This window comes from Lathyrus oleraceus, chromosome 5, assembly GCF_024323335.1.
Source record: "Lathyrus oleraceus cultivar Zhongwan6 chromosome 5, CAAS_Psat_ZW6_1.0, whole genome shotgun sequence".
Classification (NCBI taxonomy): Eukaryota; Viridiplantae; Streptophyta; class Magnoliopsida; order Fabales; family Fabaceae; genus Lathyrus; species Lathyrus oleraceus.
The window spans coordinates 537,176,531-537,201,610 of NC_066583.1; the positions used below are offsets into that span (position 1 = coordinate 537,176,531).

The 25,080-nt window shown below is 35.9% G+C and overlaps 1 non-coding gene across 1 annotated transcript; it reads left to right on the forward strand.

Moving 5' to 3' along the window:
• Window positions 1-22,032: 22,032 nt before the first annotated feature.
• LOC127088426 (small nucleolar RNA R71) lies at window positions 22,033-22,139 on the forward strand. Its single transcript, XR_007790263.1, has one exon. It is a non-coding gene; the product is annotated as a small nucleolar RNA R71 (small nucleolar RNA).
• Window positions 22,140-25,080: the final 2,941 nt, after the last annotated feature.

Consider the following 25,080-nt stretch of genomic DNA (forward strand, 5'->3'; position numbering starts at 1 on the left):
TGTTGCTAAGAAGACTGCGGCTAGCAAAAAAAACATACATCTCAGAGATGCTTTTGCTACTTAGTTTTATTTCTTTTTAAGTTATGAATTGGTTGTATATTTAGAATCTTTAGAAGTTAAACGATTATATATCAGTGGATTGTTGTATATGTATGGATTGTTGTATATAAGGTTTGTTGAATGCAATGTGTGAAAAAGGGCTTCAAATTATACAGTTTTGGGTGTACTGCTTCAATATACAGGTTGTCTAAAATAAATAAAAAAATATAGCGCTTTTAAAAAAAAAAATTTAAATAACCACCCACTTTAGAGGGCGCTTTCCAAAATAAGCGCCCTCTAAACCCTTTAAATTTCCACTTTAGAGGGCGCTTTCCATTAAAAGCGCCCTCTAAACCCTTAAAAGTTTCCACTTTAGAGGGCGCTTTCCAGTAAAAGCGCCCTCTAAACCCTTAAAAGTTTCCACTTTAGAGGGCGCTTTCTTTAAAAAGCGCCCTCTAAAGTGGCCCTTAAAGGGCTTAAAGAGCCACTTTAGAGAGCGCTTTCACCAGGAAAAAAAGCGCTGTCTTTACCTATGCCAGCGCCAGATTAGAGGGCGCTTTAAAGCGCTGTTATAGGCCAAAAAAAGCGCCCTCTTTTCCCTTATTTGGCGTAGTGAGAATAAGGGCTAAAGAAAAAAAATTCTAAAATTCTAAAATCGTTTAAAGTAAAATTGAATTATGGAAGCGAATTGTTGTCTGAGATCATGACCCTAGCAATGAAAAAAATTGCAAAGATATTGATGATAATAGTCATTTTGGAAGTGTGATAAACATTGCCTTGCTCGAGGCTATTTATAAGAAGGCTAGGTAAATAAATCAGATAAAAATTAAAGAAGAAATGGGTCAAATTCAAATAATATGATATTATTTTATATTTAAAATATATTATATGGAGAATACTTGTTTTAGAAAAACTAAAATTTTTAAGTATAATTATAATGTACTATATAAGATTGGCTTACAATAAATATTATTAGAATTATATTATGATTTTAAATATATCCAGATAACTTAATATAATATGATGGTCATACTTTCATTAGGGATAAAACAAATAAACTTATAATGCAGAGGCTAAGAATAAATTAATTTTAAGAGTTTGAATTTATAATTTTAAAATTTTAAATTAAATTTCTTACAAGCTAAAAATATAATATAAAGTTTTTTAAGAGATGAATTAATATGCACATTGAATAAGAAGATTTATGAACAAGAATCAAATTAAAGTGTGTCAATAATTAATGATATTCTAGACTTATTATTAGATACTTCAGGTACACAAAAATTAAGGTTAAATATATTTGCGATCCTCCTAGATGTCGCACTTCGAAAAACAAGAACACGGCGTTCTCGAATCACAATCGCACGCTTGTAGGATGGACTTAACATAATCATTACCGAACTTTATTTAATCCTAAAAAAAGGGGAAAGTATCGATAAAAACCAAAAAAGAATGACAATGATATTGGTTGTCGCAACCAAATCAAGGTTCGGGAGTCGATTACGCAAGGGGAAAGTATTAGCACTCTTCACGTCCGTTGTACTCAACGGGGGCCATTTGCTTAGTTGCGCATGTTAGTGTTAGCTTAGAAATGTTAGGCTAATCAAGTTATTAAAAGGAAAAAATATAGTACAAAAATGTTTATTTTTTATTAGGGTGCCTAACGATACTTTGAATCCCGCTCCTACGTATCTCCGGGTGCGATGGAGAACTAAAGGCTACGTAGTTATGGGTAGGAAATGTTTCTTTGTTGGTCGATTTTAGAGAAAACTACTTTGTGTCAATCGACGGAAAAATATTGGTGGCTCCAAAACAACTAGAGAAGGGAATATTTGCATCACGGCCAAATGGATTTACAAATCAACATTCACGGGCAACATTACTAGCTTGATCACACGTTCAAGTGGACGAAACTTTGTTTTCGCATCGTCTCTAGAAAAAGTACCTTTCATTTATAAAAAGGGTTTGTGGATAATCACACAGCAACGAGAAAAGAGTTTGATTGGGTAGGAAATGTTTCTTTGTTGGTCGATTTTAGAGAAAACTACTTTGTGTCAATCGACGGAAAAATATTGGTGGCTCCAAAACAACTAGAGAAGGGAATATTTGCATCACGGCCAAATGGATTTACAAATCAACATTCACGGGCAACATTACTAGCTTGATCACACGTTCAAGTGGACGAAACTTTGTTTTCGCATCGTCTCTAGAAAAAGTACCTTTCATTTATAAAAAGGGTTTGTGGATAATCACACAGCAACGAGAAAAGAGTTTGATTGGTTTGAAGTATTTTTTGGATGATGAGAGAGTTCGGAAGGGCGAGAACTACCTCTCGTTTCCTAACTCTCGGGAGCTCATGGACTACACCACATTCCTTTTTCATCTTTTTTACAAAAGTATTTTGATATTCTTAGATGTATTGAAGTTTTGATTGAGAAAACTCACTCGATGCTAGTGAGGGTTTACTAAGCGTTAAATTTATTTGATGATGATGAGTGTTTAGATTGGCGAGAACTACATCTTGGATCCTAACTCTCAGGAGCTCGTGGACTACACCATGTTCTTTTCATCCATTTTATTTAAAAGTGTTAAGTATTGGTTAAGTGTTTTTGATTCTTGATTGGGGAAAATGGCTTGACGTTGGATAAAGCATTTGATTAACGTTTGCAAAAAGGTTTGACAAAATGGTCGAAGATGAAAAGTTTGATAAATTGGTAAAGGTAGAAATGGATTAGAATGAAAGGTTTGACATGGTTTGGTCTTTAAGAAAAATACCTGACGTTGGATCGAGTTTTTGTTTTTGTTCTTTATTGAAAAAAAAGGTTGATTTTACTTTTGTGTTAGAAACTACCTAAACAATAAGCAATCTAGAATAAAGCGATAAAATTATTACACGTCATGGGAATGTGGGTATATTTTCTCAAATGGGAGTATAAGAATGAAGCAATTAAAACAAACCCAATCAAAAAAGCACATGCAAATAAGTGTATGTGAACAAAAGGATCTCATTTTAAGAAGACCTAAGAGCAAGTCAAAATATAACAGATAGTAACACACACGACATATACACAACACATGTTCATTATAATTGAATCGAAATAAGTAAAACAAGAGTGAAACATGCACGGACCAAGATCATGATGCGAGGATGTGAATCAATGTCACATAACGCAAAGACATGCAAATTTATAGAAAGTAGGGTTTCAAATTCGATTTAAGCATAAAGATGTTGGATCGTTATAGGCTATCATGAATCGACTGAATTGCTAACATGAAACGTATCATCATAGAATGGAGTGGAATGAGAAAGAACTCGATATGGTCAAAAATAAAAGCGTAAAGCAATAAGATTTAAAATGCACAATGGTAAAACACATTGTATTAACTTGAAAAGATGTAACCCTCGTAATCGAAATTTGAAATAAGTGTATTATAATAAAAGACACACAAATTTATACAATTTGCTCAAAGTCGGTTTATACGTAACAATAATAAATGGATGTTGCACACAAAGGTAACAAAATGGGTCATAATGCGGAGAATCTTACATCAATATATCAAAACTAAAATCGGCGGCATAACAACATGAAAAATGTCAAATCCACGGATTATAAAAATATGATTTAGGCAATGAAATAAGAAGCAACCCAAGCATATATTATATTAATATTTCAGCAAATGTTACCATAATACCATAACATCAAACGCAACAGAAAACAAAACTTCAATGAACTAAAAGCAAACTGAAATCATGAATTTCGAAACTAAATATGCAGCACACAAAAATTAAACTGAATGCACCAAAATAATCATAGCAAAATAAACTTCTCGGAAACATATAGATTTTGATTGAATTTTGAAATAAAAATGTCCAGTTAAGAGACTCAGGCTGATAAAAAATGCGACCAAAAAAGTAGTCGAAAAATAAAATGAGCACGTCAGGTTAAAGTACACAAATCGTAACTTAACAAAACAGACATCTACAAGCTCAGTTTTGAAATTTTTCGCCCGCTAATTTGACGCACATTTGAAAATTGATTCAATTGATCTGTCTATAGATCCAAAACTTTATTCTGGTTGACATTTTAGGAATTATGTAGAATGAAATGTATGCTATGATTTGTAGGTGTTGCACATGTCGTGAGGCATGCATCAATTTGCTGATTCAGGGTCAAAATTGGGGTGCGATACTAAATATCTCATATTTCATTTTTAGTCACTATAAAAAATTTCTTTAAAGAATGGTTTTCATAAAAAATTTCATCTACACTTTTTGTCCCTCCTGCAACTTAGCGACAATTTTTACAAATTAACGACAAAATTAGTGATAGTTTTAGCAACAATTTACTATTTAACGACTGAATTAATGACAGTTTTAGCAACGATTTTAGCAGTAGGGACCAAAAGTGTGGATGAAAATTTTTAGGATGACTATTCTTTGAAAGAAATTTTTTGAGGGACTAAAAGTGAAATATGACATATTTAAGAGAATCAAAAGCATATTTTACACAAAAAGTTGTCATGCATCATATTTATTCTTCAATATGGTCTCACATTAAGCATTCTATTCTTTTTGGAAGGAACAAAGTATATGGCAGATTGATAATAGAAGAACATTGATTTATGAATTAAAACTTACTTGAGATATAAAATTAAATATTTAAACTTATTATTATCAGTGCATATTCAAATTATGCAAATTGCTAAGGTCAATTCAATTATCCAAGACATCAATTGAAATATTTCTCATGGCTTATATATTTTGTCTCCTCAAATTTATGAAGAAATTTTCAAAATTAACTTGTTATTTGATAATACGAATGCTAATAAACTCATTTGGATATGATTTATATTTGGCAATCTATTTTTTAAAGATGCCTACAATTGTATCAGGAAGGATCACATAGAGCCTACTTGGACAAAATTCATTTGAAATCCCTACATACTGTTGACATAGAGCTTTCTTGGCATTTAGAAATAATCTTAGTATTGATGTATGATCGCGACTTAGCGAGTCTATCGAAATATCTAACTGCAAGTGCACAATTGTATCGTGTAGTTCTAAAAGATATAGAATCCATAGGGACCAATAATCAAACATATCGCTATCTATTGATGCTATATAAATATAAGGCTTGTGAAAATTTGTTTTAGGGGAAGTTAAAACTAAAATTAGAATAAAGTTTAGAAAATATATCAGAAAGGAGAGACCAGAATGTGGATCTCGGTGTACCTCAGGGACTCAATAATTTATTGGCGTGTGTTAATGTATTAAATCATTTTTCAGTAGAAAAATATTAATTTAAAAACATTTATGTCACACTCTCGTGTTGTTGACTCTAGCTATACTTCTAGACCATATGTCTGCTCTCGCTAACCCATTTGAATTAGGAAATACCTTTTGAAAACCAATAAGTTCTAATTAATCCTAAAACGCTCTCGCTATGTTTAGGATCAATGTCCAATTTTTACTATCCCGTTCAAGCCTCACACTCTCGTGGTCTTGACTCGAAACCTTAATGCTTTCACTCTCGTGTAAAACTTTTCAGACTTCAAATTAAAAATCAAAACCAGAAAAATAATTTATAAAAAGGTCTATGCCAACTTTTTACCGAGTCTCATCGGAATGACGATCCTCACATACCAGACTCAAAATATTTTAGTCGGACGTGGAATTAAACATAAACATACAATTCATGGTAATAGAAATTAATAACAACATTGCAAGTAAATAAATTTCAAACAAATTGAATTAAATTAAAGCAATTATATAAATAACCTGAAAATTTGAAATTAAGGAGGAAATAACTTCGAGTACACATTATGGAACAAAAAATAACTTCTAATGCCGACACAATTACTTTCATCCAATCTTACAATAAAAATACTAAGGCTACGGTTTAATAGTCCCCCAATGCGAGAGCTCTATCACTTTCAAATGTATTTTCTGCTTAATACTAAGAACAAAAATTATGTGTACAAACTTGGATGGTTAAATCTTCTAAAAACTAACAATTTATAGTGTCATAGGTGATGAACTGAGTCATGGTCGTGTAAACTTAGTGGGAGAAAAATATGGGGGAAAAGGGAAAGACAAATTCTTTCTGTTGCGGTTTTTCAGGGGCCGAACTTCATGGCAGACGCCATGAAGCTTGTGACGGTCGCCACAAGTGCAGAGTGTGATTTAGGCCTTTTTGATGTGCATGACAGTCACCATGATGCTTGTGGCGGTCACCACGAGCCTTTGACTGTGCTTTTTGCATTCCTATTTCCTCTCTGATGGGCTCCATGATTGCCTAGTCATGGCAGGGGCAATGACGGGCTCCATGTAGGTGGTCGTTAGTGCAATTTTTCCAATTTTCTTTGTAACTACCAACATAACATTACACAATGCAACAAAATAATATTAAAACAAGTGCAAATCAAGTCAAAATAAATTATGTATTTTGGTGTTATCAAAATCTCCCAACTTAAACCTTTGCTTGTCCTCAAGCAAATGCTACACATATGAAAAAGACTTTTGAAAATTATGCAGCATGTAGAAATAGGACTCATGAAAACAGTTGCAATTGGATACTCATTCTAGGCTATAAACTCAATTTCGGTTAGCATTACATCAATAGGTACTAGCTTCTTCACTAAGGATATCGTGGGAACACAAATATACATGGTACAGACATAAGTCTCCCCCATATACAAACCAATCTGAATCGTTTCGTCATGTCTAAGACTAATTTACTCATCCTTCTCTCTATTCATTTTCATTCTAGTGCAATCACATTAAGCATGTTATCCTTCCACACTCATAGAAATATAATATGTTTGCGACTATGATCTATATATATATATATATATATATATATATATATATATATATATATATATATATATATATATATATATATATATATATATATTATTTTTGCATTTTGGCTTGATTAATATCATCAAAAGAGGCTTGTATCATTGTGTTAAATGATCAGGTGAGGGTCACCTAACTTAGAAGGAACATCCTTGTTAATTTGGTGTTTCTTTTTCTCTTTTACGCTTAAGATCATACACTTATTTGCATCGACTTCTTGCATAGTGTGTGTTTGGGATGATGCTGACTGCTGAATAAACTATTTAAGGAAAATTAAAAGATGAGAGTTTAAGGCTACGACATGACAAATACTCAAATTCATATCCATATTCGGGAGACTTAAGGTGTTAAAACGATACCGATCTTGTAAATTTTTCCCAAGTTTTTACAATATAACCTAAGTATTGTCTATAGCCTAAAACTTTCAAAATATGCATTGTTATTCTAAGTCAAAATTTTGGGTATGGCTCAAGAAAATGGGGGAATCGATAAGCAACAGAAAAACACGCCTAAAGACTCGAAAGAACATGCAATGACTCTACTAACAGTACTAAAAATTAAAAACAGATAAAATCTAAAATCATAAAATAGAATAAAAATAGTAAATCTAACTAGAAAGCAATAAAAGTGAAAGCGACAAAGTTCCTCTCCCACACTCAAACCAAACATTTTCCTTAATATTTTAATGAAAGTGAGAAAAAGGAACGAAGAACCTGAAATGAGTGACTCAGTGGAGGCCACGACCTCGGTTACAACCATTCCTTCCACGACCGTGAAGCTGGGTAGGTGAAACTCCCATATGATGTAAATAATGAGACAAATCATCCACTCCCACTTGCAAGGCCATCATTTGCTCGATCAAATCAACCATGTTAAATTCAGTACGTCCTGCATAATCGTGCAACTGGGTTTGGATCGTCTGAATATGTGTCATCATTTCCAGTTGATGATGTTGCATAGCTTAGAACATGTTGTCACTAAGTATGTCATAAAGTGTGGCATACGTAGCTCAGGAGGAAGTACCTGCAAAATGGTCAGAAAAAAGTGTGGTGTGTGCAGGTGAAATATGCGGGGAGTGGTGTGGTGTAGATCGGTGTACATGAGAGGCTCGCTCTCTCTGATCAAACTCATCATCGGTGGCCCCATCAGCGGCGACATTATCAGAAATGTCCATGGGAACCAGTCTTACATCAGCATCAGCATTAAGGTTATAAATCTCGTTTTCCCTCACCCACAGCATTAAGGTAAGATAATACTAGGCACCTCCATGTTAGCTATCATCAATGAATACCTTTCATCCCTCCTGTTCTTACCTAACTACACATGGCAACATACATAAATATCTAGGGAGAGCATGGGTAGAAGGTCAAGCGTAGCAAGCTCCTTGTGTAGGTCTAGGGTGCGAGCTATGGAGGTAATAAGTCCTCTAAATAAAATGTGCCTCTTCTTAACGATGCAAACTGCCTCCATGTGGGCCAACAAAAACGGGGCTGAATTAACTCGTATGTGCTTAAAAATAGAGTGTATGGAAAACAACTCCTTAGCATTAATCCTAATTTTACTTTCTCGGCCAAAAATGGTGTGTGCCATTGTAAGACCCCAATTTTGACCCTAAGATCCCTCATGCTATATCATCATATGCATTAGCATTGGGATCACAACTTGGCATCCTCCTTACCCCTCATTCATTGGGTTTGCATTGTGAGAGGTCACCAAGCACATTTGATTGTATCATACTTCATTTTTCTTTGTTTACTAACCAAAATACCAAAAATATGTCAATGTATAGTTTGTTACTTTTGTAGGTAGTGTGTATGCTCATCTATGCTCCATCAAGCTCATATTTAGGATTTAAGACCCTCAATGCAAGGAGCACAATCAAGAAATGGTTCACATTGACTCTAAGTATCATATATGGAGCCCCATGACCTTCACATCTTATTTTGATCAAGAAATCATCAAGAGTTTAAAGTTTGTTTGCCTTGGAAACCCTAATTCATTTGGGTATCTTGTGTGACTTCTTCAACAAGTTTCTTGAACAATTGATCAAATATTTCAATGGATACTTCACATTACATCATCTTATGCATATATGATCCTCCATGACTCCCAAAATTCAAGATAATGTCAAGCTAGCAAGATGGTTCATGGTGGTTGACCAGAGAAAATTAACTAGTCAAAGCTGGGGTTCCCTAGACCCCATCTCCTACAATATTTGTCATATGAAAATTATTCCAAGAGAAAAGTTACTTAAAATGACATTCCAAACAACTTTCATGTTTAATTGAAGAGCTAATTTTGCTTGGAAAGTCATTTTTTATGGCAAAAGATTATAGGTCATTTTTGTCTGAGCCCTAGTTTGGAGGTCAACTTCCCATGACCATAAATTAGCTCAATTTTTATGAGATGATATCCATTCAAATTGCATGATAAAATTCAAGATGTCTACTTAAAATTTGATGTTTGGGGGAAGTTCAAATTCAACTTGTAAATGCTTGTGCCAAGAGGAAACATTATAGGTCATTTGGGGCCAATACCATTGAACAAGTGATTTTCCTCAACTTCTAAAATGCATAACTCCATGCCAAATCCAAATGAGGTCAAATGTGTGACCAAATTTAAGAGGTTTGAAATAGCTACAACTTTGATGAAGGAACCTTTCTCATTTGAAGTCTATAAAAAAAGTTATTCAAGGTGGAAGAAGTGAACATTTGACTTGGGACTTTAAAATTTTTCAAATATGTTTGATTTCCCAAACTTCCACCTCAAAATTCATCATGATCCAAGCTTCAAATGAAAAAGTGTTCAACATGAAAGTTTTTCCCCTTGATCTCACCTTTCTAAAAAGTCCATGATCATATCATTTAGACAAAGTGTGAAGGACTTGCGCATGGGTGTAAGTTAAAGGACCATTTTGATAATTTCAACTTCCATTTTTCATACACATTCGCATGGACTTCTAACATGATTTCAGCATGGTGTACATTCAATTATGGATCAGATTACATCATCTCATGGCCTAGCACACGCCCATGCGACCATGCAAAGGAGAATTTCAAAATTTGCCAAATTTGGAAGTGTGTGGAAATCAATCTCATGGCCTATAAAAAAAACCTCACTGCTCAGAATTAAGGACCTCATGCCCAAGCTTTGCAACCCCAAACCCTCACCATTGAAGGATAAGCTTGAGGATTTTATTTGAAAATCGAGTTTCAAATCTCCAATTGTTTTGAGATTGAAACTCCAAGAGTCCATCCCTTTCTTTGATCCATTTCTCTTCCATCAAGCATCTGAAGCAAGGCCAAGCATAATTAAAAGCATGATCATGCCAATCTGAAGCTCCATTGAAGGTGATTTTTCAGAATTTTCATCTCTTTGATTCTCCCTCAATTCTTCACCATTCTTGTTGATTTTTGGTTGACTAAAGTCATATTAATGTAGGCAAGAAAATTGAGTTGCTTTGAGATCAAATCGAAGCAACTCAATTCATGATCCTCAAAATTCAAATCTCTGTATCTTTTTATATACTTGGAATTGGACAAAATTGATGCCAGATTCATGCTCCTGGGCATTTTTCCTTCAAATTAGTGTACTCACTTTTCATTTTTCATAAGGTTTGATTTGGACCAGTCCGGTGGTCCTCACCGAAGAAGATGACCGGAGCTAGGGCTCCAGTGGTGTGCTGGATCAATCCAGGCCATTTGATCTATTTGAATTGTTTTAATCTCGTGTGTTGCTTCTGATTACCATGCATGTACACACATTGACTTGAGAACATGTGGAGCACGCGTTTCCAACCATCTGATATGCCACCTCAATTAATGAGGGAGATCAGATGGCTCTCCTTTTTTTGAATTTCTGATTATTTCATGTAACCGATTATTTTTAATTAATTCATATCAATTTCATTTTTAATCCAAAAAATATGGGACTTTCACCAGAAATTTCCAAATATTTTCCTCTTTCATTTTTTGAATTAAAATTATTTTTTGGATTAATTTTGATATTTTTCATGAATTAATTGTTTTTGTGCATATTTTTAATTGTTTAAAAATACTTCTGACTTTTAAAAAATAATGAATTTTTTGTCTAAGGTCCTTTGACCTTGTTTGACCTAGGATAAATCTCGTGGCCATTTATTTGGTGTTTTGAAGAGGTTTTAGGTTTTTTGATGAAACATAATTTAATTTAAATGCATTTTAATTTGATTTTTAATTGATTAATTGTGTAGAAATTATGTTGAGCCATTTTTATTGACTTGTGAAGTTTGACTATGTGTTTGGGCCTTGGTCAAGGTTGATTTGACTTTTGTTGGATTAAAATCATTAGATTTAGGAGATTGATGAAATGTACATTTCATCTCCCAAAATGAATGAATGAATTTAATTTGATAAAGTTCCTCCCATGACCAATTTGTGTTTGTCTCATCTCCCCTCCATCTTCATATTCAATCCCATTATATCTCATCCCTTTCATTGGCCAATGAGGTCTCAATATCCTAAGGCTAATTGGTTCATCAATAACTTTATTTTAGATGAACCACTACAAGTATGGATGAGATTAGGTCCATCCTTTGATCATTTTCTTTTTGAGTGTGTTATGTTTTAGGAGTATGTTTCATTATACCATATCTCTAACATGCATTAACACCAAAATTTCTATTGCCGACCTCAGATAGTTGTGACTTCTACATAAGTCCAATTACGATTGCTTAACATAGCGCTAAATCTTGACCCAAAAGCATAACATTCTAGTAAGTGAGATTATAAGTATCCCCCCTTTCATGGTATTATGTGGAAACTTGGCCTTTTTTCCTTCCTTTGGAAGATGTCTTGGTTCAAGGATCCATGCTTGTAAATAGAGGGTTGAGTGTTCTCCAAAGAATGACTTAATCAATTGAAAAGCAAAACTTCACTAACATCTAATCAACTAACATTTGACTAACTTTTATTATTATTGCTTTTAATTCAAAGTCATTTACTTTATGCAATTTAAATTCAAGTCATTTACCATTTCATTTGCCATTTTACGTATTACTTAACTTGTTTATGTTTATGTCATTTTCACTTTGCTCACTTGAGCCATATATTGTGATTGCATATATTTGTTTGTGTATCTTGTTTGTGTTTGTGGTCTTAAGACCTTAAAATACCTAATAAACAACAAAAACCCTAAAAAATGTTTGTGTGGATTGTTGGATTTGATCTGAGCTTTGGACTTAGAATTAGGCAGCATTCCTTATGCAAAAGGACTTGGCCAATGCCAACATTTCTGAAACCAAGTTATTGTGATTTGAGCTTTCATCTGATGCAAGTATTGGGATCCACTTGAGTTCATCTGCTACATGGTCTTGATGCAAATGTTATTTTGAACCTGTGTCTAATGCCTTATTCTGAGCCATTTAAGGAGTATGTTAGCTAATACATGGGAAGATTAAGAAGAAGACTATGAAGTTGCTAGCTTGGATATGGCTATCTTTATTTGATGCCTTGCTCTTTATTTTTCTACTTTCTTATTGATATTGCTTAATTTAAAGTCCAAAGGAAAAGTGGGTTTCGATATGACATTCTTGTCTATTGGATTGCATTCCATTGGTTAGATATTTTCAACTCTTAACTTTTACATTTTTGCTTAGGATTAGTCTCTTCATCTCCTCCAACTTCTTAAATTTCAAATCTCTCCCCCCTTTCAGAAAACTTCTTTGCTTGTGATTTCTAAACTTAGACCTTATTACAAATTAGAAACTTTGGTCTTACACCATTGCATTTTTAAACTCTTTTCTCAATCAAACTTGTAAATGAATCTAATCATATTGACTTAAAAATTTCAAAAAAAAGACAAAAAGAAACTAACACTCATTCAAACTTTTGGGCCCTTTGTGCCTCTTTTTAATTTTAAACTTTTGTTAAAAGTAATTCACTCACTTTGAAATTAATACCACGAACTACGAGGTTTTGATCCCTCATTTCTATGTTGGTACGTAGGCACAAGTCCGAAGGTCTTGTCAAACACAAAAATATAGTTATTGAATTCTCTTCTCATCCCCACACTCTATTTATTACAAACATTATTTTATACCAAAAACACATACACACATAAAAAAGGGTTCCTTAGGAGTACCTAAGATACTTTGGGTGCTAACACCTTCCCTCTGTGTAACCAAGCCTCTTAGCTGTAATCTCTGGCATTTTATTAGTTTTGATTTGAAAACTTCTTATCTTTGGGTTTTGTTCGTACTTTTCCCCTTTCCTTTGGAAACAATAAAAGCATGGTGACGACTCTGGTTTTATTGACATTAAGTTTATCCATAGCTTGATGGTCATGAATTTAACACTACAATTATCTTTTGGCGAAAATAGTGTTTGGTTGGGTTATGGATTTGTGTCACGTTGTTGCCCTCAAAACTATCAGCCCGATTTCCGGTTAGTTATTCCCATAATGGAGTAACTTCATGTGACCAATCAGTATCTAAGGGTGTTTTACAAATAATACACTCTCCGTGAGGAACTGTAGGAAGTTAGCCATTTGGTCAAGATTAAACTCATATTCTTTATTGAACATGTAGAATTCAACAGTGCCTAATGTACTGGAAGTCCAACTTTGTGTAGTGTGTGCTAAAGAGATAAGAAACTCTAAGGTTAAGCTAACATAAGTGGCGTATCTGTGTTCATAAAAATGTGTCAAACTTAATCTATCTAGCATCCAGTATACATTGCCATACAATCCTAGACTATGTAGGCAAGTGTAATCTGCTTACCTTGTTAGAATAATGTCCTAATTCAGTAGAGCTTCATAGTGCTTTTGCTGCTTCCAACCGTCTCTACCTTCCTAAAAAATTACTCCATTGAAATCAACATTTCCTCCTTGATCCGTTGTTAGGGTTTATAGATGAGGTATTGATCGCTATATTCGCAAGTGCACGAATCGCGTCAGAGTAATATAAAATATTATCGATCCCACAGAGACCAAATCGTCAATCTATCGATTACTATTGTTACGATGTTTATCTAAGGCGGTAAAAATGAGATATTGATGTCGCAAAATAACAATAAATAAAGAAAATGATAAAAATAGTGCAGATAAAGATAGGCTTGAATGTATTTCACGTCAGTTAAATGATGCTTCGATTGTCTAAACAGAACTACTTATGGGGCAATATTTTCTACTCTTGAAAAGAATCCATTTAACAGGAACTGTCGCTTTCGCGTATTCAAAACCGAGTTTACCCTTAAATTAAGGCCTTTTATTGTCACTTATAAAAGGTGCGCAGAATGCTAGAGTAGTAAACCTATTTTTAAGAAATAAGACTTGTAAGCTTAGTTGAAAAGTGATTTTGATTCGGAAAGTTTACCCAAGGAGTTTCCTGATTTTAAATCTATCAACGCGTCCAAAAACAGTTTCAAAAATATTTTTTCCTTTAAGTGATAAAAATTCCTAGTTAATTAAGCCAGGGTGCTTTCGCGCTCCTTGAGTAGTTAAAATTAACCAAGTTTGTTTCAGAAAACTCGAATTAAAAATCAAAACAGCCCCTAAAGCACTTCTACAGATGCAATATGTGAAACATCTCTTTAACCGCGATCCTTACATTCTAACCTTTGTAAAATTTTGCCAGACATGGTAATACAAACAAATACAACGATATTGAACATGATGAAAAGAAGTTTAGAATGTAAGGCGTGAAGAACAAGTAAAGCGTGTAAAACAATTAAAACGAGCAATAAAGATAATGGCGAGAAAATTAAATAAAGTAAAGACAATGGCATAAAATTAAATAAAGTAAAGACAATGGCAGGAAATTAAATAAAGTAAAGCATGACAAGGAATTAAATAAAGTAAGGCATGGCGAGTAAAATAAAAAGGCGATTAAATTAGAACCTGCTCCAAACGGAGGCTTTAAATCTGGTACAAGGAAGTAAATGAACCTTTGACTTTGAAAATAAAGATGACAACAAAATCAAAGTGCTCCAACTCAATTACACTAAGGTGCGATAACCCCTCGATGTGATGGATTACCGCTTTTACAGATTATATTATATTCTTAGTGTTACTAACTAAGTTGGATGATTTGGAAGTGAACTAGAACAACCTATTTATAGAGGAACTCAACAGCATGCAAAGACCAGGATGCCATTCAACTGCTCTTTAGTGGGAATGTGGAATTCAAAGGTGGCTCCCGCCACCCCTCCATGGCGTCCGCCATGTGAGTAAATGGGGAAGTTCATGGAATCGTGCCAGTTTCCTCCTGGTTGAGGGCTGATGTGTCATGGCTTCTCCTATAGCGGCCGCTATGCAGAACACCACGAGTACAATATTTGCCGAAAACCCTAATTTTTTGGTCTTTTTGCTTCGTTTCTTCTAAAAAGGTCCTGAAAGAGCTAAATACCTAAAAAAACACAAAAGAAAGCATAACACAAGCAAAATGATAATAAAGACCTAATAAACATGTGCAATCCGAGTCAAATACGCGGTGTGATTCAGTGTTATCAAATTCTCTCACACTTAAACCTTTGCTTATCCTCAAGCAAAATTTTTTGTAGCTCATGCAAGAAAAACAGTATCAACCAGAGTGAATTCAAGGCTAAAAAGGCTTATAAGTTCATTCAAGGAATGTATCGATAGGTACTAACGAATCGAACTAAGGATATTATAGTGACACTTTCTGCAAATGCGGTCATAGGCTTCATTCCTATACAAATCAATCCATATCACCCCACCATACCTAAGCCTTCTTTTCATCTTCTTCAAGTCCTTTTTTCATTCAGGTGCAATGACATTAAGCCCGTTATCCGTACATACTCATAGTAAGGTGACCGGTTAGTGATTATGATCTTAAACATGGGGCTCTGGTACATAAGTTGGTGTAACCCCTTTATTTAACCCAATTGTAGTTGTGGGGGATTGGATCGTAATCCACCCTACCAAGTTCAGCACCAGATACCTCTGAACCAACCAACAATGGGCATGTTATTATATTTTTTTTTATTTTTCTGCATGTTTCGCAAATCTCTTTATTTTGCTGGGTTAAATGACCGTGTGAGAGTCACCTAGCCCGGAATTTCATACAACTAGAGAACAAAGCAGAAATTTTTATGATCATTCACTTATTTTCATCGGTCCCCTACGTAGAGCATGCTTAAGCCGGAGCTGACTGCAAGGATAAACTACTTAAGGACTTATTTGGAACAAAAATTAGGGCCACATCATATGGGGTATCGGGATCGACTCTTATAATCATGAAGCCTACGGTGTCAAGACGATATCGATTTTTAGAAAAAGTTTTCCCAAATATTTTACATCTTGTCATAAACCTGTCTTATAGCCTGAATATTCAAAATACATTGTTTTCTTTGCTCACAAAATTTTTGGTAAGGCTAAAGAATGGGAGAAGTACAGATACACCACACAGATGACTCGTCAAATACATGTTATTTTATTGAAAGAAAAGCAAACAACTAAAACACACAAAACATACTGAAAATAAAGGAAAGCGATAAAAATCTCCTCCCACACTTAAACCAAACATTGTCCTCAATGTTTCGATATGAGATAGGTAGGAGTACCTGAAAGAGAGAGAACTATGTATGATCACCGTCACCGTCACCGCCCTGGTCAGGATACCTGGGTCGACGACTCCTGCTATGATGGCTAAGACCTTCCTGCAGCTGCCTAGAGCGACCTAAGAGAGACCCCTGGGTGGCCTCGGTAAGTGTGAAATGCCACTCATTAGCCTATTACTGGTGATGCTGCTCATTAGTGATTGTAAGCAAGGACTCCGTGATAGTCCATGTGCATGCTCAGTGCGCTGCTGGGAGGCTACCATAAAACTCATATTATCAGTCAATTGTTGGTTTATGGTATTTAGATGGTCGTCACGCCTTTCTTCCCGAGTCAGGTGCTCGCGCCACATCTCCTCAGTGATGTAAAAACCAGGAGTGGTACCTGAAAAATGGTCAGAAGAAGAAGGTGCAACGTGTGTAGGTGATTCAGTGTGTGTAGGAATATCATGAGCAGGGGACTGGCCGCGCTGGTCATACTCATCATCGGTCCCTTGCCCATCGTCCATAGGGACATTAGGTGGCAAAGCACCGGTAAAAGGTGGAGCATCGAGATCATATGTCCAGTTCCTTGCATGTCGCACATCTGTACACTGAGAGCAAGGTAAAACAACACTCGGTATAGCTACACCATTGACCATGAGGTTATAACAGCCTGCTCGCCGCACCTTGCACAATTTCATATCCTTCAAAAATTTCAAGTTAATGGTGTGGGGAGGGAGAGGTTCTAAGGTAGCTAACTCAATGTTGAGATTTAGTGCTATAGCAATAGAAGTAATTAATCCACCAAAAGAAATGGTTCCTCCTTGTTTCAAAATGGCGGACATATGTGCAAGAATAAAAGGAACAGGATTGATCCTTCGATTAGTAAGGCAACCCTGTAAAAATAGCAACTCGCGCGCATTTACTTTATTAGAATTTTCTCGGCCAAAAATAGTACATGCCAAAAGATATAGAAAAATACGGATGGTCGGGTTATGAATAATGGAGGCTAAAATTCCTTCAAAAGAAGTGGCAGCCACATTCGATAATCTATTCCAAAAGTTAAATGCTTCGAGTGCCCATTCTGTATCTATGGGTGTCTCACAAATGGCACCCTCTCTGTAAGGCATTCCTAACAAACTAGCTAAGGCGTCGGGAGTGTACTCATATTCAACATTGAACATTCTAAAACATACGGTACCAACCGCGCTAGCAGTGCCAGGATGAATGGTGTAAATTAGGGAACTCAGAAATTCCCTGGTCAACCTATCATAGGTGGGTTCATTATTAGCAAAAATCTCATGCAATCCTACATTATCTAGCATATGAAAAACATTATGATACGTCCCTAAAGTATACAAACAGTCCTCATCTACATACCTAGTGGAGAGAATTTCCCGTGTTTGCAACTTCTGTAAAAAAATTGTTGACGCTCTCCAGGTTTCCCTCCGCAAAGGATGATATTGTTGACTTCTGTTCCATCCATTGATGGTGAGTGAAGAGAAAATGGGTTTTTATGGTAAGGGAGTGAAAATTGGATTGTAGTGGGTTTTTGGTGGAGGAAATTGATGAGTGAAGTTTGGGAATGATAATGGGTTGGAGTTAGAATGATGAAGTTGGGAATTTTCGTGGACTTCGATGGAGGTGGAAGGAGGAAAAATGGGTTTTGAGAGGTTGAAGAAGGCAAAAATGGGGGATTTAGGGATTCTGTCCCGTAAATGGTACATACCCCATGGTGCCTGCCATGAATCCGGACTTGTTGTTTGGGTTGGGCTTGTTCCTTGCTCTTGGGCTACAACTTTTTCCTCATTTTGCAAAGGGGGTGTACATAGGCTTCCATAACATGCTTCCTTTTTTATTTTGATTAAGCTTGATAAATGACAAAATAAAAAAGTAAAGTAAAGTCAAAAGGAAATAAAAACATAATAATAATAATACATATAAAAATATAAATCGAATTAGTAAAAGTGAAGTAAAGGAAAAAGAAATCATAGGTTGCCTCCCATGCAACACTTGTTTAACGTCGTTAGCTTGACGATTTGAACTTTGTATATCAGAGGTAGGAACCGGAGGGTCGATCAGAGTATGGACTGGGCATTCTGTGGGGATGTCACCTCCTTGATATTGCTTTAGTCTTTGTCCATTTACCACAAACGGATTACAGGAATTGTTCCGGATTTCAACTGCTCCAGATTTGAGGATTTTGGAAACCTTAAAGGGGCCTGTCCATCTCGAGCGCAGCTTACCTGGAAAAAGTCGTAATCTGGAATTGAAAAGGAGAACAGAGTCACCTATATTAAAGTCCTTTTTCACAATCATTTTGTCATGCCATGCTTTGGTTCTTTCTTTGTATATAATGGAATTCTCGTCAGCGTTCTGACGGAGTTCCTCCAATTTGTGGATATCGAGGATTCGTTTCTTGCCAGATGCTAGGTAATCCAAATTCAGGGTCTTGATGGCCCAATATGCTTTGTGCTTAAGTTCAAAAGGTAAGTGACATGACTTTCCATAGACTAACTGGTATGGTGTATTTCCAATATGAGTTTTATAAGCAGTTCTGTAAGCCCACAATGCTTCTGTTAGCTTTTCAGACCAATCTTTTCTGGATATTGAAACAGTTTTTTCCAAGATTTGCTTAATCTCTCTGTTTGATACTTCCACTTGACCATTAGTCTGGGGATGATATGGTTTTGCTACTCTGTGTTTTACTCCATACTTTCTTAAGAGTTTATCGATTATCCTGGATATAAAATGTGATCCACCATCACTTATGACAATTCGTGGCACTCCAAATCTGGGGAAAATATTGTTTTTAAACAACTTGATGACTGCTCTTGTGTCGTTAGTGGGTGAGGCTATAACTTCTATCCATTTGGACACATAGCCGACGCCTACCAAAATATACTTGTTTCCCATCGAAGATGGAAAAGGTCCCATGAAATCAATACCCCAAACATCAAATAATTCCACTTCTTGGATGTTCTTCAAAGGAATTTCATCGCGTCTTGAGATGTTTCCAGCGCGCTGGCACCGGTCACATTGGACAATATAAGTATGGACATCACGCCATAGTGTTGGCCAATAAAGACCAGCTTGAAGGATCTTAGCGTATGTCTTGGATGTGCTTGAATGTCCACCATAGGGTGAAGAGTGACAATGCTCTATGATATTTCTAATTTCTTCTTCCGGGATGCAACTTCGAAAGATGTTATCTATTCCTCTTTTAAAAAGGAGTGGTTTGTCCCAATAGAAATGTCTTACATCTATAAAGAACTTCTTCTTTTGTTGATAATTAAGGTCAGGTGGTATGATATCAGCGGCTAGATAGTTCACAAAATCAACGTACCATGGTACTCTGCTAATCTCTGAAACTGTTCCAAGGTTGTCTCTATCAGGTTCAAGGGGAACGATATCTAACTTAGCTATCAATCTGTCATAGGTGAAATCATCATTTATAGGTAAATGGTTTGGCTTCAAATGCTCTAATTTGGAAAGATGGTCAGCAACTATGTTTTCTGTTCCTTTTTTGTCTCGGATATCTAAGTCGAACTCTTATAGCAAAAGGATCCATCTAAGTAAGCTAGGTTTTGCATCCTTTTTGCTTAGAAGGTAACGGATAGTTGCATGGTTTGTATAGACTATAATCTTAGATCCGACAAGATAAGACCTAAATTTATCAATTGCAAAAACTACAGCTAGGAGTTCCTTCTCTGTTGTCGTATAATTGAGTTGAGCGGCATCTAGGGTTCTACTAGCGTAATATATCACATGCAATTTCTTATTTTTTCTTTGTCCTAAAATAACTCCTACAGCGAAATCGCTAGCATCACACATTATTTCAAAAGGTTGAGTCTAATCCAGAGTTTGTAAAATGGGTGCTGAAATTAGCGCTTGTTTTAAATGATTAAAGGCTTTGATAAATTTTTCATTAAAAATGAATTCAACGTCTTTCATCAAAAGGCCGGTCAGGGGTTTTGTTATTTTAGAAAAATCTTTGGTAAAGCGTCGGTAAAAACCGGCGTGTCCAAGAAAACTTCGGACTTCTCTAACAGTCTTAGGAGGGTTAAGGTTTTCTATCACTTCTATCTTTGCTTTGTCGACCTCAATGCCTCTTTCAGATATTATATGTCCTAACACTATGTCTTCTTTAACCATAAAGTGGCACTTGTCCCAGTTTAACACAAGGTTAAGTTCTACGCATCTGTCTAGGATTTTCTCAAGATTAATGAGACAATTCTCAAATTCAAACCCACATACCGAGAAATCATCCATGAAAACTTCCATAATTTCGTCAAGATAATCTGCGAAGATTGACATCATACAACGTTGGAAAGTAGATCGCGCATTGCAAAGTCCAAACGGCATTCGTCTGTAAGCAAATGTTCCGTAAGGACAGGTGACGGTTGTTTTCTCTTGATCCTCGGAGTGTATGGGTATTTGGAAAAATCTAGAATATCCATCCAGATAACAAAAGCAGGAGTGTCTGGCAAGACGCTCAAGCATTTGATCTATGAATGGAAGGGGGAAATGGTCTTTCCAAGTTGCCTTAGTGAGTTTCCTATAGTCTATGCACATACGTCATCCGCCTTCTATACGTTTAGCCACATGCTCGCCCTTCTCGTTCTGCACGACTGTGATGCCTCCTTGGCTTCTCCTTCTTGGTCGGTTTGTTTTTCGGGTTCCACTGGTTCCCCTCCTTGGTTGGTAGGTAGATTTTCTTTAGAAGCTTTGGACTCGCTTATTGCTGGGTTATAAGGCCCTTCATAAGCGGTCTCACTTTGTAATGTGATATCGTTAGCTTTCCCTTGAGGGTTGAGTTGAGGTTGTCCAGGTAATTGTCCTCCAAGTGTAGTTTGCGGGGCTTGGTTTTGTGCTACCTGTGAGATCTGGGTTTCAAGCATCTTATTGTGAGTAATTATCTGATCAACCTTAGTCCCTAATTGCGTTATCGGTTTGTTTACATGAATGTTCTCGTTTAGGAATTCTTTATTTTGCTGAGGCTAGCCTGATATAAAATTCTCCATGATCTTCTCAAGGTTAGGCTTCTGGGGCACAGCTTGCATAGGTTGATTTGGTTTTTGGGCTTGAAAACCTTGTGGTCTTTGAGGTGCAAAATTTTGGATTGCGTTCTGGTTCTTATAGGAAAAATTTGGGTGATTCTTCCATCCAGGGTTACAAGTGTTTGAAAATGGGTTACCTTGGGCGTAATTCACTTGGTCGGTGTTCAGGTCATTCAAAAGGTTACATTCCGCCGATTCGTGTCCTTTAGATCCACAAAGTTCACACTCTGTGTGGACTACCGCTGCGGTGTTAGAGTTTGTAGAAATATGTTCGACCTTAAGGGCTAAAGCGTCCATTTTCGCTTGCATCATGTCCATAGAACTTATCTCATGTATTCCACCTTGGGTCTCCTTTTTCTCTACTGATGCTCGTTCAGTTCCCCAATGGTAATGGTTTTGGGCCATATCCTCAATTAGGTCACAAGCTTCAGGGTAAGGTTTGTTCATCAACGCGCCACCAGCGGCAGCGGCGATGCTCATCTTTTTGTTATAATGGAGTCCATTGTATAAGGTATGAACGATCATCCATTGTTCTAGGCCATGGTGTGGATAGACTCTTAACAACTTCTTGTATCTCTCCCAAGCTTCAAAAAGCGTTTCTCCTTGGTTTTGAGTAAATCTAGTTATTTGGTTTTGAAGAACAACAGTCTTACTAGGGGAAAATATCTAGCAAGGAATACTCTCCTAAGGTCTTCCCGGGTAGTTATTAAGTTAGCTGGAAGTGAATCTAACCACGAACGCGCTCTATCTCTGAGGAGAAAGGAAATAATCTTAAACAAATCGCATCATGTGAAGCACCGTTGGATTTAAAGGTGTTGGCCAATTGAATAAATACTTTTAAATGTTGATTTGGGTTCTTAGTAGCGAGACCCGCGAATTGGTTCTGTTTCACTAATTGTAGTAAAGATGGTTTTAGTTCAAAATTGTTGGCAGGAATTATAGGGTTTACTATACTATAACTAGGTTCCTCGTCAGAGGGTTGGGCAAACTCCGTAAGAGGTCTCCGGTCGCGATTCTCGGCCATAGCTTTCTTAATTCGGATGAGTAAGAGGCGTGTACGAGTGTAACATTTGGGTTCCGCTAAAGGATCTACTAAATTTCCAGTACTACGGGTTCTTCGCATTTACCGGCTAATAATGCCTTAGTATAGACGGTGTAACAACAGGGTATGAAATTTGACGAAGTTGGTCCCCGACAACGGCGCCAAAAACTTGATCGCTATATTCGCAAGTGCACGAATCGCGTCAGAGTAATATAAAAGATTATCGATCCCACAGAGACCAAATCGTCAATCTATCGATTACTATTGTTACGATGTTTATCTAAGGCGGTACAAATGAGATATTGATATCGCAAAATACCAATAAATAAAGAAAATGATAAAAATAGTGCAGATAAAGATAGGCTTGAATGTATTTCACGTCAGTTAAACGATGCTTCAAATGTCTAAATAGAACTACTTATGGGGCAATATTTTCTACTCTTGAAAATAATCCATTTAACAGGAACTGTCGCTTTCGCGTATTCAGAACGAAGTTTACACTTAAATTGAGGCCTTTTATTGTCACTTATAAAACGTGCGCAGAACGCTAAAGTAGTAAACCTATTTTAAGAAATAAGACTCGTAAGCTTAGTTGAAAAGTGATTTTGATTCGGAAAGTTTACCTAAGGAGTTTCCTGATTTTAAATCTATCAACGCGTCCAAAAACAGTTTCAAAAATAATTTTTCCTTAAAGTGATAAAAATTCCTAGTTAACTAAGCCAGGGTGCTTTCTCACTCATTGAGTAGTTAAAATTAACCAAGTTTGTTTCAGAAAACTCGAATTAAAAATCAAAACAGACCCTAAAGCATTTCTACAGATGCAATATGTGAAACATCTCTTTAACCGGGATCCTTACATTCTAACCTTTGAAAGATTTAGCCATACATGGTAATACAAAGAAATACAATGATATTGAACATGATGAAAAGAAGTTTAGAATGTAAGGCGTGAAGAACAAGTCAAGCGTGTAAAACAATTAAAACAGGCAATGAAGATAATGGCGAGAAAATTAAATAAAGTAAAGACAATGGCAGGAAATTAAATAAAGTAAAGACAATGACAGGAAATTAAATAAAGTAAAGCATGACAAGGAATTAAATAAAGTAAGGCATGGCAAGTAAAATAAAAAGTCGATTAAATTAGAACCTGCTCCAAACAGAGGCTTTAAATCTGGTACAAGAAAGTAAATGAACATTTGACTTTGAAAATAAAGATGACGGTAAAATCAAAGTGCTCCAACTCAATTACACTAAGGTGCGATAACCCCTCGATGTGACGGATTACCGCTTTTACAAATGATATTATAGTCTTAGTGTTACAAACTAAGTTGGATGATTTGGAAGTGAACTAGAACGACCTATTTATAGAGGAACTCAACAGCATGCAAAGACTAGGATGCCCTTCAACTGCTCTTTAGTGGGAATGTGGAATTCAAGGTGGCTCCCGCCACCCCTCCATGGCGCCCGCCATGTGAGTAAATGGGGAAGTTCATGGAATCGTGGCAGTTTCCTCCTGGTTGAGGGCTGATGTGTCATGGCTTCTCCTATAGCGGCCGCTATGCAGAACACCACGAGTACAATATTTGCCGAAAACCCTATTTTTTTGGTATTTTTGCTTCATTTCTTCTACAAAGGTCCTGAAAGAGCTAAATACCTGAAAACAACACAAAAGAAAGCATAACACGAGTAAAATGATAATAAAGATCTAATAAACATGTGCAATTCGAGTCAAATACGTGGTGTGATTCAGTGTTATCAGGTATGGTGAAGAGAAAAATATGTAAGAGTGAAAGTGGTGAAAATGGTGATGGTAGGTGTTGGTTTAAATAGTAATGAAAATGGAAGGTGAAAGATTGACGAAATAATGAGGTATTTTTGGGAATATGAAGGAATTGAATGTGCTATATGAGGTGGGTTAATGAATGAGATAGCTTGAACGTTTAGAGGATGAAGTGGAAAGGTAAAACATTTGAATTTAAAATAAATTTTCGCATTTCTGGAGATTCGTGGCAACCGACATAGGGTGTGTGGTGAACGCCACACATTATGAATTTGAATTTTCCAGGATTTAGTGTCTGTGGCAAACACCATAATATTTGTGGCGAATGCCATGCCCTCAAATGCGTTTTGGCTTGCTCTTTTGGGCTTCTGGACTATTTTTGGCCTGCATCCTTGTTAGTGGTGCAAAATTTTCTTTTTTAAAAGTAATGGATTAATGAATAATTGAAAAGCATAAAAATATAATGGAAAAATATCATAACATGAAAGAAAATTTGGAAATTGTGGGTTGCCTCCCACGCAACACTAGGTTTTACATCAATAGCTCGACAAGATTTTAAAAAAGATTCCTAAATTAGAAAGAATAACAATCCTAAACTAGAAAAAACGGGAATTAATATCCTCTCCCACACTTAAATGGAGCAGTGGACTCACTATTCAAATGGAAGGTAGGAATCATGTAATACTCAAACAAAGAATCAACCACTTCGTCCGAATTGGGATGTAAGAATCTGCGGATATAGTAGATCTCCTGATAAATAT